Below are 16,552 nucleotides of genomic sequence, written 5' to 3' on the forward strand. Positions count from 1 at the left end.
CTTTGCCAAGGAACACTTTTTTCGTGGTTCTCAGCAGCAAAAAAAACATTGCAGAATGTAAGCGCAGATCACCACTGAAGTCGCGAGAAAAAAAAATGATGATAATAAATAAATGAATAAACAAACAAATAAATTAATCTTGCATGCCATCTCAATGCACTTGAAGAACTGTAACGCGATCGTATAATGGAATCCTATCGGTCAGTGTCTACATCAACAACGACTTCCTACTCCTCCAATAGCCGTGCACGAAAAATTTATAATGATGCTTTTGACGTTGCAAGCTTATGGTCCTCACAACCTTATGATCTGCTGCTTCTGCCTTAATTTTTTTTAGAAATATTTATCGTTTTCATCGTTTGATAACCTAATACCACGTCCACTGTCACTTAGGTCGGTCGCACCCTGTCATTGCGAATAGTTCTGGCGTAAAAAAAGAGAGAGAGGAGAGAGAGAAAAAAAACTTCACGGATATTCATGGTAACATGAGTATCGATCTCGGACACATTTGCATCGCGGCAGCATATGTGAACGTTGCAAAGTCGTCCGGCCATATGGTTTCTTCAGACCGCATTACGACTGCATACATTAATATTTGCGACCGTCGCTGTCGTCCGAAACCGAGACATCTATTCACACGCTACATTATGGCATGCCCGCTGAGATGTCTAGGAGCAGCACGCCAAGAACACATTAGTGGAGATCATTGATTTCTTTCGCGGACACTTTAAGGACGCGTGGGAAAGCTTTATTGCTGAAGTGGCAACAGCTACGGATTGCAGGGAGAGTGTTCTTGAAACAAAGCCCGTAAAATCGAGATTGAGCCAGAAGTGAAGAGCACGACGACGGTATAGTTGCATAGTGCGTCACGGGAGAATTGCGGTTGGTGTAGCGGTCAGAAAGAATGATTCCATCTCGAGGCAGACGTATACGTGCAGCATTTTGTAGTTGATGTTGACGCAGAACTCTTTTCGACGTGACAAAGAGCCAGGAGAAGTCTGGCCGCGCAAATAATAAATGAAATATGTATAATGTTCGTACGATCGCACACCAGTGGCGCATCTCTCGTGTCGCCTCCGTCGCAGTTCTATGCAGAAAACTCACAAGGGTCTCTTATGAATTCGCCTATGACGATTTGAAGGCGAAAGCCATCTTCTTTCTTTTTCTCAGTCGATTATATTGATCCCCCACCAGGAAGCTTTCTGCACCGCTCAGCCTGGCTTTGCGCTGCCTCCGGGATCGGTGGCATTGGAAGCTTCCTGCACGTCATATGGTTTTGCTGTGCTCCCGGGATCGGCCCACCTTTGACCAAGGGACGAAGTCATGTGATGACGTCGTCATGTGACGCCACGTTACGTCAAATTATAGTGACGTCACGACGAAGTCACAGCGGCATGTGATGTCGTGACGTCATAAAATGACGTCATCACGTGATGATTTTTGCACCACCGGTTAGGATGGTTTGAATCCTCCTCCCCCCCCCCCCTGCTACGCCAGTGGCCACCGTATATGTTGAACAGCAGAGTGTGGAACCCCCCTGGCTACGCCAGTGGCCTTATTACCGTACGAGCCGGCAATATCTTTTGTCCACTTTTCTTTCTTCACAATTACCTTACATTTATTTAAAGAAGAGAACAGCAGTTCTCATTAATAGTTAACAAAGAAAACGAGCCCTTGAAATTAACACTTCTTTCCTTCATTCATACGAGGGTCTTTTCAGCCAGGTAGTACGAAACCGTAATAAGTTCACTTTTGACGCCAACAGGCTTTAGCACACTGGCGGCGCTGCTATCGTTTAAATGATTCCTGGACGGGGGGATGGCCGCCCTCTCGTGCACGTTATTATGCATTTGCCCGCGGCAAGTATCTTTTCGTCCACTTTTCTTTCTTCACAATTACCTTACATTTATTACTAAAAAACAGCCCACTTTCCCAGATCATGCATAATAAAGATTAATAAGATCTCTGAAGTGCCAAGTACGAAAAACAGTTCAGTTAACGTTTCGTGCGGTAAATCACATTTTAGGCCCAATCTCTGAAAGTCAGTTCAGTAAGGCTGTTTCTTTGCTGTTTGCCTTCACTGCTTCGTACTGCTTTGTTTTAAAGTTTATTCTCTCTCTGTCTCTCTCCCTTTCATTCGCGAGCCGGTGGTCCCTCTACGTATACTCGGCAGCTTGACCGCAAGCGACATTTCTCTTTTTTTTCTTTTTTTATTTGCATTCGTATACCTGACTAATGGTCCCCACATCTACTCAGAATTGCGTACAAGTCATCTACGTGCGAATTCGCGGTTCGAGCAAGAGCGCACAGAACCTGACAGAGAGGAGAAATCGATGTGACAATCAGGCGGCAAATGCTGAGGCCGTCCACTTCATACACGCATCCACCCATTTGCCTTTCAAGGGGTCTTCGCGGTTGAAAGCGATGACGCAGAATGATTAGTTTCGCGCGGTCACCGCGAAGACTCCTTTGTTGGACCAAATATGCACGACGCACATATACTACAGCTACTGATTCATCCTTCCAATAGGATTTCGCGTTGCTGCCCTCGTAGTATTATTTTTTTTGTTGTTCTTTGAATCTTTCATTTTCGTCTGCTTGAATTGGCTAGTTTTTTTCTTTTTCCTCTTCTTTCGCACGCGTCCATGTGAGCCTCCTTTTTTCTTTCTTGCATCGCTGAGAATCAAATTTCGTTCCTGTGCCGCTTCGATCTCTCAAATGCTTTTTCGTAATGTTTTTTTTTCTCTCCTTTCTTAGCACTTCGCATCAGATTAACACGGCTTTCGAGTTCTCGATAGGACTGCTGGACGTCTCTAACGAAGCGCCGTGCACGATCGAATCGACGAGTACGAAGGACCATGAATGGGGACGACCATATAACGCGACGGGGCGCGCCGACGACTCGTCGAAATTGGTTTTAGAAGTGGTGGTGCGACGTCGTCGATGTATAGTAATAATCGGCGGCGGCAGCTCGCACCCATATCACTTGACTGGTCCGCCACTCCCTGGCATTTTCGAGTGCGGTGCGCACACACGAAACAGGAACGATGGGAGAAGGTGTGGAAGCGGGGAGACCTTTAATGCGAGCACCGGCGGTGGGCGAAGCGTATAAGCCAGTAAGTAGCTCGCTTTGAAAGACGTAGGTGTTGGCTCCCTTAACGCGTGTCGAACCGCCACCGGGGGCGCTCGAGTGGGTTTCCAGAGCGGCTCGTGCTCTTCAGAACCCACCGAACATACTAGCTGTAAAGAGAATCAAACCTCGAATATGAAGTACTCAACGAGCGCAGGCGTCGAGAAATCTCGCCGGAGAGGACGAAGATGAGCACGGGTTTCGGGCGGGTCAATAAAATGAGATAGATATCTCACTTTTTTTTTTCTTTTTATGAAACCCACGGAGTCGCAGTTTTCTCACGCTTCGTCGCCTCGCCTGATGAAGGTCACAGCGCTCGTCGCGGGTTGAGCGGCGCCACGCGAAGTTCAGCTCGAGGTAGCTGGACGAAATCGAGCTGCGTGTGCCGCCGGCACCTTATTTTGCCTCTCGCTCGCAAATTGCCTCGCGACACGCATTAGAGAAAAACGACCGCTAATTACGAGCACGTTCCAAGGGCGTAACGCCGGTTCTGCACTTAGTTTTTATCTTGTTTATAACGGAATAACAAGATGACCCGCTGGTGAAATCGAGCTCCTTGATCGATTCGTATAGTAACGGCGATAAGCGATCGGTTAACTGAAAGAGTGAGTGAGTGAGTGAGTGAGTGAGTGAGTGAGTGAGTGAGTGAGTGAGTGAGTGAGTGAGTGAGTGAGTGAGTGAGTGAGTGAGTGAGTGAGTGAGTGAGTGAGTGAGTGAGTGAGTGAGTGAGTGAGTGAGTGAGTGAGTGAGTGAGTGAGTGAGTGAGTGAGTACACCGCCCATTCCATTAGGCGTGAACAGTGATCTCCATTAGGTGGGGGGTGGGGGGGCGACGTTTTACTGCAGCGGCCGCCCTCACCCCGACCCCTGCCACTGAGGCACCTACGATCGGAACGCAGTGCAGAGACGATATATTAGGGGGAGGCGGCCGCACCCCGCCCTTGCTTCTTTTGACGCACGCCTGCGCGCATTCCCCTACCCTCCCTAACTGGAGTTTCAAAGGTTTCGCCAAAGACGAATGGAGGCTTGTCTACGGCGAAGATCGCAAGTCATTATAGATACGCCAATCAAAACATTTAATTCTCAAGGGCCATTCTATCAACGTTGATTTTCCATATCATTTCCTACCAACGTTGATTTGGCAAGAAAATCGCACCTACCCGCGTCGAACTTGCATCAACCACTCGATGCGGTGGGCGAAAGAAATTGATGGAATTGCAGAGTAAACAAGCCTCTTACAAAATATAGTCCGAGACGACGAACTTGTATTCGGCCTCTCAGTCGCCGAACGGGTTATCATCTAGACTTTCATGAATGATCGAGTGGTTGCCGCAGTGTTCACGGGAGCAACATGTGAAGCACTGCCATAACGAGTTGGCCTTACAGAAAGTATACGCGCTAAAACGTGGCCTCACTAATGCCACGTAGGAAGAGACATTCGACACTTTCATCCGATGCGTACAAGTTGAGTCCGTATATAAGACAAGGCTCCGCCATGTACCTTGTCTTGAGTCTGTAGTATGACTAGGACTAACGAACATATGAATGAACAGATCCTATCACGCAACTGCTATATAGTGCTTGGAAGGAGTGGGTTGTCGTAGTTGAGTCTCAGGGGCCCGTCTTAACATTTCAACATTTTAGGACGCACGACAGTTTGCGCAGAAATTACTCAATAATTTCACGAACATGGGGAGTCATATATTTCAAATCGTCACATAGAAGTCACCTTTTTGGTACTGACAGAAAACGTAGCTTACCTCGCAGGTCGGGTCGGTATATGTTATTAAGCATATATATCACTCCATTGATGCACAAGCGATAAATTAGCTCTTTCTTTCACTCACTATGCTGCTTAACGACGGAGCTTAACATAAAATATGCTATTCTTTGATCACATAACTGATTCACCTAAGTTGTTTATTAGTTTCAATAATTCTCCCGCTTTGCCCCCCCTAAATTTCTATTACAACCAAGTTGACAAACTTAAAACAACAACAACAAACGAAGGTAAGCGATCGCTGCCTCTCGATATGCCATATTTCTTCTTGTCATCGTATGTAAGCTGAGGTAAGCGTCAACCAACCAAAGCACTTTCATAAAGCTGTGTGAATGGAGCCGCGCACACTAGTCGGGCAATTGCTAGTTGCGCGCTGAGTTTGTTTACGAATAGTTTTGGGAATCCTGTTCTAGTACAGCCATCGCCAGTATTTCGTATGTCTCGCCTGCTTCCCAAGTGCTGCAATAAATGCATGTGTCAAACACTATAAAAGCGACGCAGAACGCGCTTTTCCCTTGAGCCTGCTCTGATGAGCATCGAGGACAGAAAATGCCAAGCCGCGACAAGTGGAGGAGGAAATAAAAGGCCAAGGAAAGGCGAACACAAAAGCCCCAGGTCATCTCGAAACACGCGGAAGATGAAGAATGTTCCAGCTGCGGTTGAATCCAGGTGGGATAACTGCACCCACGGAGTGACTGTATCGCCCTTTTCACATGTCAATAGCAGTGGGACCCATCTCTTCAGGTCATCTGTGTTTCGTTATCGGTATCCTAGGCGTGCACGTGGGCTCTATGTGATGATTTCAAGTATAGAACTTCCATGGTTCATCAAATTATTGAGTAATTTAAGAACTAATTTTTGCTCGTGTCCTAAGGTGTTGAGGACGCCTAAAGGCTATCTTCTTCACATATGGCTAAGTGCAGCCGTTGTCTTTGGCACTTGTTCGCATTCTTTTAAATATGGTGAATCTGAAACGATGTGTGCTTTTCTTATTCACAAATTTCTTATTATTTGATAAGCAACAGCGGTCGATGCAAGTTCATTGCATCCATAACTTTGCGTAAGTAGTATCTGATGGGTCTTTTTTGATGTCCCTTGCACCGTCAGTGAGAGTGGCGTTTTGGACTTGCCAGCAACTAATTTTCCGACTAATTAATTGTAGCGGAAGAAAAGAAAACGAAAACGCAAGCACAGAAGGACCTGCATTGAACACACATGCAGTGCCGCGCATGCTTTTGCGTGAGCAATTCACGGAAAGCTTACCAATTCTTCTTCTGTTCAAAAATAAGTGTAAGTGTACGCTTCGTAAAAATATAGCCTGTCAAGCTGTGCCTGCGCTATGCAATCGCGTTTAGCAACATTTATGGGTCATAAAACTCCTCCGCTAATACTGAATTCCGTTATTGATTGCTGTACCGAGAGCGGTACATACATACATACATACATACATACATACATACATACATACATACATACATACATACATACATACATACATACATACATACATACATACATACATACATACATACATACATACATACATACATACATACATACATACATACATACATACATACATACATACATACATACATACATACATACATACATACTACATACGCTATATTATGTTGCAAGACTTGTGACACAAAGCGAATCCCCAATGGTATTATTACGATTTCAAATTCGTCGCAATCAGTAGGTGTATCTAGTATTGAAAGTGCGCATGCTGACTTCAGACTCGGCGCTGACGAGAAATCGATTAGAATGTCAAGTAGGTGGGACTTTTGACTCCACTCTCTCTGCAGTACAGACGCGCTTCAGAGTTTTCGACGCAACATTCAGTGTCAGAACTGAGCGGCGGCTGCATTTTCGATGGAGGCGAAAATGTTTGAGGCCCGTGTACTTAGATTTAGGTGCACGTTAAAGAACCCCAGGTGGTCAAAATTTCCGGAGCCCTCCACTACGGCGTCTCTCATAATCATATCGTGGTTTTGGGACGTTAAACCCCAGATATTATTATTATGTCAGAACTGATAGCATTACTGAATAAGCTCGGATAGTCTTTAAGATGTATGTGGTGTACGTTGTCTGTTGTGTACACTACAGTACGTGCGAAACCAGAACACCGGACAAACCTTTCGTCACCGGTTCAGCCATGCTAGCCCTCGCTGGTACAAGTGATGTCTGCGAAGCTCAGAAGGAGCGCTGCATGCACACTAAACTGCATTAAAACATCTCTGACAGCCATTCGGAAGCGATGCGTTTCGCGATGCGGTCGCTCCGACCGCGTATAGTGATCCAAGCGGGCGCGCATCATTTCTCGCAGCGAGCGAGCCGAGGCGTTGACGGTACGTGCGGAATTTCGTGTCCCGGGGTCCAGGCCAGAGGCTTCCAACCACCGCCCCCCTCGGGCCGCGAACACAAAATCCCGGCGTTCGCGCCTCTTTCGTCTGCCAGTCGCATCGTCGACTCCACGGGGCGCGATCCACGGGACACGAATACCGCGAGCAAAAGGAAAAATAAGAACGCGTGGACGGTGGTTGAGGAGGAGGGACGAGATGCCGCCGACGTGGCTCTGGAATTAGCTGGTCATCAATTATCTTTCCCCGCTCGTGTGTGTGCGTGTGTGCAAAGAGAGAGAGCACGGCAGCATAGTCATGGCCGGTTGCCCTGAAGAATGCGCCGACCGCGGGTATGTTGCTTCCCCGGGCATCATTTGTGTTTTGGGGGGCGGATAGGGGAAGGAGCAGGCGCCGGCATCTCTGCCGGCAGTCGCTGTAGTGCTCCGCTCACCACCACGGAGCACGAGGAAAAGAAGCAGAGCCAGTACCGCGTGCGGGACCGGGGCAGACAAAAAGTGTTTTGGGATGTGGGGAAGCGAAAAGGATAAATAGGGGGTAAGAATAAAGGACATAGTCATCGGGAGAACTCGGCAAAAAGATTGTTGCAAACGAGACTGAGAGCAACTTCTGCGAAAGATGGCTCATTGCAATGCACAAAGTTTATCGCCTCGTGACGACGCGCACTGTATGTAGGGGCAAAGGTGAGCGCTGCTTAGACGAGTCCATATAATGCCCATGTGGACAAGATGCGGCTGGCTTTGATGACTCACAAGTGACCGAGCGCTGCAGGTGCGAAGTAGGTCGACCATGTCGCGTCATCTTCTCTTTCTTCTCATGCGTGGACTTGAGCTTAGAACTCACGAAACGAGTAGAAAGGGCCAACTGTCAAAATTTACCCGTCCTTTTCTTGAATGCTTGGTCCATCAACTGATCCCGAGATCTTTATGTCCAAAGTATTTTGTTACCTTTTCTTTTCCTGCTGCAGCTCTAGATCGTGATAAAAATTATAGCAAATGTGCAACAAAAAAATGTATGAGCCGATCCTAATTATTTTCTAAAGTTCCGTTGTTAATTATCACCAAAACTTCGTTTATTTATTTCTTCCTCCCGTTTTTTTCAAGCTAACCACGATGATCGCGGGGAGCACGAGCAGGGTATTTTTCGGCCTATATCTCTAATGTCAAAATTTATTTATCTAACGGAAAGGCTGTTGCATCCACGCAGAGAATCAATTTGCCAGCAGCGAATCGCTGAGTTGTTATTCCCTTCCCCACCTATTCCCAACCTGCGGCCTAGACCCTCCCTCTCCTGCGATATAAAGGTTCAATTCATTCATTCATTCATTCATTAACTGGAATTTATACATAGAATGTCAGTCTAGTATGTGAAGACACTGAAAATTGTAATTTTCAGGAAAACGCGTTCCTTTTCTGATTTTTTTTCCTTAGATGTAAAAATCGTAATATGCCAAATCGTCTTATAAAAATTACGCAGGTAAATTATGCGAAACTTTGGTTGCATTCACATTATCAGCAAATCATTCGTGCGATGCATTATTACACCAGGCTTCGTAAAGTTTATTATGTGAGATTATAAACCTACTTATATCCTTTGTTCACTGGAACTTAAAGCGACACGCGGCTCTCTTGAGCCTGATGTCTGTAGCAACGCTAGGCTGTACCTAATAACATGTTTCAACAGAGATGAAATTTCAACTCCTTATTGGCAAACATATTAAACATATAACATAAGTCCCCACTGAGGTGTCCTCAGTCAATCTTATATTTTACCGTTTCGTTCTATTTTTTATCTTTATATTGACGTCGTTTTCACAAATCACCGGCAATATTAGTACAAATAAAAACTATAGATTTCTTAAATTTACATATTCGTGGTTACCATTAAATATCGTTTCTGATGGCTTGTTTCGTGGTAATTCGGGAAAAAAAATCACAGCATATCCACGGAGTGAATGATGATGATTGGGCGAAGCTGCGGAGGTTCATCGGTAAACCGTGAATCTTCCGTGAATTCTGCCCAGTACATCATCACCGACGTGAGATCGGGCGCGTTTATACTAAAGGTTCGATGAGTTATGACGACTTGCAGCTCACTTTAATTTTACATGTACGCTGTGAATTTTCATTGTTTAGAAAACCATTGCTTTAGAAAACTTCTGGCGTCTTTCGTTAAGCAGCTGGCGTCTTTTCGTTTTGCTTTAGAAACATCTGGCGTTCTTTCGTTTCGCTTTTAGAAAACATCTGGCGTCTTTCCTTGGTTTATTTCATCAATCAACGGCGTTTTGAACAAAATTTTTATTGTTTAATCACGCACAGGAGAAATCTCACCAGGCACTACCTTGGAGGTAAACAATGGCTGCTAATGGGAATGAGAGACAGAAGAAGTCGGCTTTTAGCTAACGCTGCGAATTTTTTGTTGTTCAACAACGCACAGGAAAAATCTCCCACCGGCACCACCTTGGAGGTCAAAGCGTAAGACTGGTTACGCACTACGACTACTACGACTACGACTACGACTACGAGGGACGAACGGGTGCCGCCTTAAGGAGCTTCGCCCCTACAAAGCTTTTGAAGCAACGAAGCTTGCCAAATGTTTCAGCTCCATTAACGTGAAACCTGGGGAGGGGCGAAGAATGCAGTGTGCGCCGTTGTTTCAGCTTCATCGGCCCTGCGTCGGCGTTGTCTTTCGCGGGCGGGCGCGCGTTCTTGCTCCTCGCGAGCTTACAGCTCAGCGTCCATCGCAGAAAGAGGTGGTGGTGGTAGTGGTTTGAAGAGGAAAAGGCGCCTAATTTCTGCAGCCCGGTCGCGAGCACGGCGCAGCGCCTCAGAAAGAGCGTTTCCGAAGCCAACGCGCACCGTCAGCACCGTCTAGCACCGTTCGCTCTCTCTCGCCACACGGCGTGTGCTGATTGGGCGCCGGAGAAGCGCCGGTGGGAGGAGCAATCACGCCCTTGCTGAGGTGGTGGCGCCCTCTCTTGCGTTGAACTGGTTTTAAATCATTTAGAGGCAGACTTGCCGTAATTTGTCTTCGTGTTACACACCGCAACATGCTACGAAGTATGCTTTACAGGAGAAAACTTGGCATTTGAAACCAATCTTGAGGCGGTATTTAACCAATTTTCGTTCATTACCGCAACTAAATCATGATTATTCCTCTATATTAAATTAGTCTAAATCACGTTAGTTCATTCTGAACCACTTTTGACTAATGATAAACTTGTTTTAGGGGCGAAGCTCCTTAAGGCGGCACCCGTTCGTCCCTCGTAGTAGTAGTAGTAGTAGTAGTAGTAGTAGTAGTAGTAGTAGTAGTAGTAGTGCGTAACCAGTCGTTACGCTAGTACCAGATCTTGACCTCCAAGGTGGTGCCGGTGGGAGATTTTTCCTGTGCGTTGTTGAACAATAAAAAATTCGCAGCGTGCGCGTTAACTAAAAGCCGAATTCTTCTGTCTCTCATTCCCCATTAGCAGCCATTGGCATGTTCCAGTAGGAAACGTTAGTAGAAGTAGAAGTGTAAGTGTTAGCTAAAAGCCGACTTCTTCTGTCTCTCATTCCCATTAGCAGCCATTGTTTACCTCCAAGGTAGTGCCTGGTGAGATTTCTCCTGTGCGTGATTAAACAATAAAAATTTTGTTCAAAACGCCGTTGATTGATGAAATAAACCAACGAAAGACGCCAGATGTTTTCTAAAAGCAAAACGAAAGATCGCCAGATGTTTCTAAAGCAAAACGAAAAGACGCCAGCTGCTTAACGAAATACGCCAGATGTTTTCTAAAGCAATGGTTTTCTAAACAATGAAAATTCACAGCGTACATGTAAAATTAAAGTGAGCTGCAAGTCGTCATAACTCATCGAACCTTTAGTATAAACGCGCCCGATCTCACGTCGGTGATGATGTACTGGGCAGAATTCACGGAAGATTCACGGTTTACCGATGAACCTCCGCAGCTTCGCCCACTCATCATCATTCACTCCGTGGATATGCTGTGATTTTTTTTTACCATAGTTTGACAATTTGATTTACTGTGACGACGAAATGACACGCCTACAAGCCGAGACCATAAGGTGCTTCACCCCTGAAAAAATCCATGGCATACACTCGATTTATTACTGCTGGACCACTTATTGCAACTTCAGGCTAATTTAATTATCGATGCTCCGTATTGTGAAGAAGATGCATATTAGCTTAATTCTCTCTGACTGCCTAATTTCCCATTAGCGTTCCTGGCAGCAGTCTTAGCACAGCGCAAACCTGTGCCCCCCCCCCCCTTTCATCCAGATTTACGCATGCGTCTCCGTTTGTCAAAATGCAAAAGGACAAGCGGAGACGCATGCGTAAATTCTCAGACTCTCGCCCTGTCAGTCATAAAATTAGATTTTCTCCGTTGCTGAAATCAACCTTAATTTTTCTAATTTTGTTATTGTTTTCCCCCCGTCGCGGTGGTTATGGTGCTTGATTGCTGACTCGAAGGCCGCGGGATCGAATCCCGGCTGCTGCGGCGGCATTTCGATGGACGCGAAATGCTAGAGGCCCCTGTACTCACATTTAGGTGCACCTTTGAGAACCACGTGGTCAAAATTTCCGGAGCCCTCAACTACGGCGTAATCATATCATGGTTTTTGGACGTAAAACCCAAACAATTATTACGCTTATTCCTAGTCGCTCCCTTACATCGTTGCGACTTTGCTTTATCGCTGGGGTAAGCCATTTGACGTGCGTTTATATATATATATATATATATATATATATATATATATATATATATATATATATATATATATATATATATATATATATATATATATATAAACGGACACTGCAACGTTGCATCAAAATATAGGGGCACACGCAACACCCCCTTGAGTTGTTATAGGTGGTCCACGTGGTGTCGGCACAGGCATTTAAACCGACCCCCCCACCCCGCCTTCACCACCTTCTTTCATCCGAGAAGAGTGCGGGTGTATTTATGATTAGCAATGGTAACAGCACAAGCACACGGGACACAGAAAGAGACAACACGAAGCGGTGTTGTCTTGTTGATGCTTGTAGCATCAACACAACAAAAGCTTCAACACGACAAAAACAAAGAGACAACACTTCGTGTTGTCTCTTTCTGTGCGCCGTGTTCCTGAAAACCAGATTCCGGTATCGGACACCGATAGTACGAACGTTCCGAGACATGCACACTACTGAATCATTAATTATTCAGGAATAATCTATTGAAGATGTCCTCAGAAATTTTACTGACATTAAACGACAAAAATTAGTTTACTTTGTGAACTCAACTTTTTCACTAGGTCATTCAGTTTACAAACCTCTTCGATTCAGTTCATTCCTTGTAGCGTTTTCCGCCGGTCTGTAAGACCGCTCTACGGGACTATAATGCGCAGAACGCAGCGGAATGCTCAAAATCTCGGAGCCCGTGCGAGAACTCCAGCTCTCACAACTTGGCATCAGAGTTCTAAAGTTTTGCAATGCTTCATAAAAGCTCTATTCTTGCTCATGAGTTGTTGATGTGATTTACTGCAGTCATAGTATCTATATGACGATAGCGAACAAACTGCGGCAACAACGCAGTCATTCAGTCTAACCGAAACCGAAACCTTTTGTTCAACTCCTGTTGTGCGGCGCTGCCTTCGAGTCGTTGAGTGACCATCAGTCGTTGTGCTGTGTTGTGGCTGAAACGCGGCCTATACATGCGTCTTAATCCCGTGGTTTGTGATGGCTTCTGTGGAAAATGACGAAAACATTCTCAGGAGGGAGCAGTATACAGCTAAATTTAAGCTAAAGGTAATCGCGTTGGCCGAAAAGGTCGGAAACCGCTGTGCGGGCCGACGATACTCAGTGCCGGAACGTAACGTCCGAAGGTGGAGATTGGACAAGCATCGGCTCCAGCATTGCCACTCGGATCAACTCTCTTTCCGAGGACCCAGATCAGGCAGGCTTTCATTTATTGAAACCGAGTTGGCTGCCTTTGTTGTTGCGAGCCGCAAGAAAGGTGTTAAGGTGACATGGAACATGATAGCAACCAAGGCTCGTGTGCTGGCCACTGCTTACGGTGTTTCGCAGGACAAGTTTTGCGCATCCAGAGGATGGATGAAGCGCTTCATGACCAGGCAGGGTCTCATCGTGGGTGGTACCAAAAGCCTGCTGACGCCACGATATCCTGTCTTCTCCAAGCATCGCACTGAAAAGTTCGCTCTTTCCCAAATCGGAATAGGGTGTCAAGTGGCCCTCTACTTCGACAAACCCGCGGACTTCCTAAACGTCGATTACAGGAACTGCGATTATGAATCGTCGAGGGTCGTAAACGTTGTGCTCTCGTGTACGGCAGACGGCCAAAAGCTGCCTCTCTACGTCGGCTTGAAGGAAGACCTTCAAGACATTTCCATATTTCCCAGTAACGTTCATGTGAGTGTTCAGAGTTGCCAGTTCTTGTTTGTTTAGTCCATTATTGTACAAAGGAGCAAGGTAGAATGGTCAAACTGCAATGACTCTAAATGCACATATCTGTTGTCTTCTTACCTTGCTTTGCTTTTTGGTAAGCCGCTTGTCTGTCTGGCACAAAATTTGCATTTGCAGTGACCACTTACGTAGCACAGGAGACTGCATTAAACATTTAGCTGGTTGTCATGCAGCATTTTTACAGTGTATCAACACCAAATAAAATTTGTTTCCCTTCCCTTTCTACATAGTTTAGAACTAACGTCATTAGATTTCCTTGCTTGCATATTTGTGACACAGCCTTCTAACGATGTCCATACCTTTTCTTCCTGACATCAGGTACGCCATGTTACTGATGACAGTGATGTTCTTCATGACTGGGTTCAGACCATTTGGCTATCGCAGTGCGGCCCGCAGTCTTTGAGAAGATCGGTGCTCATTGTAGACAGCAGCAGCCCCATGGCCGATCCAAGGGTACATCGCATCCTCATCGACAAGGACACACAAGTGCTTGAGGCACCGGGACTCTTCGATACGGTTTCCTGCAGTTTTTTGTCTACATTGACGGCCATTTACACAGACTGGATTGTAGGCGATGGACTTTGGAGGCCACGTCAGACAGCAACCTGGTCACACATTGTAGATTGGATAGCGTTAGCTTGGCTGTCTGTGCAGAGGACTGGGATAGAGCGTGCATTTGCTGGCTACAATGAAAAGCTTGGACTTCAACTTGCAGACAACACTGGAAACCCAACACAAGAATGCAATACAGTTGAATTCCAAAGTGTCGCCAAACATAGACTGTCCTTCAACAGCCAACAACGTCCACAGGAAGTGAGACATGCTTAGAGGGCAAGACGGCACCATGCTGCGAGATGTTACCTGTAGTACAGACAAATCGATTGTGACTCCTCTCAAATGTTGTAATGCATGTGCATTCACTCGACTGGGGAGTGACTGTGTTTACGCTGGTTGCATTCAAATGAAGAAATGTGCTAACTCCATGAATGTGACATGTTTAGTTTGCCAGTTTGATGATGCACAAGTGTATATGCGAGCACGTTCATGTACCTTTCATTTATGAAGTCTTCATTAAGCACAGTTTAACTTTGTGACTACATACGACATATACATAGTCAGAATACTAAGAAGTGTCTGGTCTGTTGCATGTGGGTGCATGCAACATGCTGGCACATGATAGCCTTAGTTGCTTATGCGCCATTAAAGCCAACAAACAAAGCATGCTATATACAGCTGTTTCCGCAGTGCATTTGAACGAAAGTGAGAGTGCAAGTACAGAACAGTCAAGAGGACAATGTGGGAATGCACCATCCCCTTAACAAAACATTAAGCCCAGCAGTTTCAAGTGAAAAACCTTGATGTGATTATGGCGCATGGCATAGTGGAGGCTCCTGAATAATTTTGACCACCAAGAATTCTTTAACATGTACTTAAATCAAAGTAGTAAGCTCGCTTGCATTTTGCTCTCATTAAAACATGGCCAGGAATTGGAACTCGTGAACTTATGCTTAGCAGCACGCGGCAATGCTGAAAAAGCTGTTGTTAGGGATTTTCCTGTGGCACTCCTCTGTATGTGTACTTTCAAAAATTACAGGAAATTTTACGCATTTGAGATGAACTGTTTCTGTTAGAGGCCTAAGTATATTAAAAAAAAAGTAATACTAATGTTTAGTCCTCTTTAGCAATTCTTTGTTTTGCTTATTATGCAACACTCTTTTATGGTATTGTGAATTTGCCCTTGCTTTTTGCAATGTTAAGATCTAACACAAGTTGTAGAGTGTTCATTTACCATATGAATTGCAGCGTCTTTGTTTAAGGCCAAAATGTGTTTTAATAAGGCACTGCTAATGTGCACATAACCCACTCTTTGTGCAGCATAGTTTTTAGAGTTCTCACCTGTGGGTTGTGTGAATATTCAGAAACTTCAAACACAAATCAAATAGTCACTGTTTGTAAATACGAATATATTTTTAATGTGTCAGAGTTGTCCACTATGCTCAACCGAACAAAAGAAAGTGGAGCAAAAGTACGATAGACTTTATCCCCGTGTCGATAATGCAGCATAGAACATAAGAATTTCTTATAAGTTGCTTAGTGGAGCAGACAACGAACAGAAATTCTTTTACACTAATAATTACCAAGATGTGAAGATTGTTCTATGGTAATGGTGTAAACAGTTGGTCATTATTTGAAAACAATTGGAAAATTATTTGCTTTCCTTCAAAGATGACACGGTTCGATTTCTTATGCTTTTATGCATTGTGAGCTTTTTGTAAAGTATTTCAGATATTGTTAATTTCCTTGTACTTTCATCTTCACACACTCTACTACCACACGGATTTTTTGTACATATATATGTGTGAGCTAAGTGTGAGAAGTCTAGCTGTGATAATTTTGGTGCAAACTTGTTTTGTCCATGAAGTCATGTTGTGCTGAATAAAATTTATCAGTTCACATATTGCTGGAAAATTGTCTCTGATTTTTTTTCGTGCAGTTATTTTACAGGCATACGTTGTACACACATTTGCAAACGAACGCACATTCACGAAAATTAAAAGATTTCTGGGGATGTATCTTGTAGGTCCACAAAGTGTGTGTAGGGGTGGTGGATGAGGACACAGGGAAATAAACAGGTGCAGAACCACGCTTCCGTCTATGTTTTTCCCGCAGGTGGTCACCTGAAGGGTGGAAAGGTAAAATGAGAAAAATGTTGCGGAGTGCACACCCGCACATATCCGCATTGAAATGAACCGCCCACTCCTTAGTGTGGTCCATGATATAATTTTTATAAAGGAGGCGTCGGTGGTGGACT

The 16,552-nt window shown here is 45.0% G+C and overlaps 1 protein-coding gene across 2 annotated transcripts in view; it reads left to right on the top strand.

Moving 5' to 3' along the window:
- The window catches only part of LOC119387276 (uncharacterized), a 425,881-nt gene that overhangs the window by 396,489 nt on the left and 12,840 nt on the right, over positions 1-16,552 (top strand). The window lies entirely within an intron of this gene.

This window comes from Rhipicephalus sanguineus, chromosome 3 (genome assembly GCF_013339695.2).
Source record: "Rhipicephalus sanguineus isolate Rsan-2018 chromosome 3, BIME_Rsan_1.4, whole genome shotgun sequence".
Classification (NCBI taxonomy): Eukaryota; Metazoa; Arthropoda; class Arachnida; order Ixodida; family Ixodidae; genus Rhipicephalus; species Rhipicephalus sanguineus.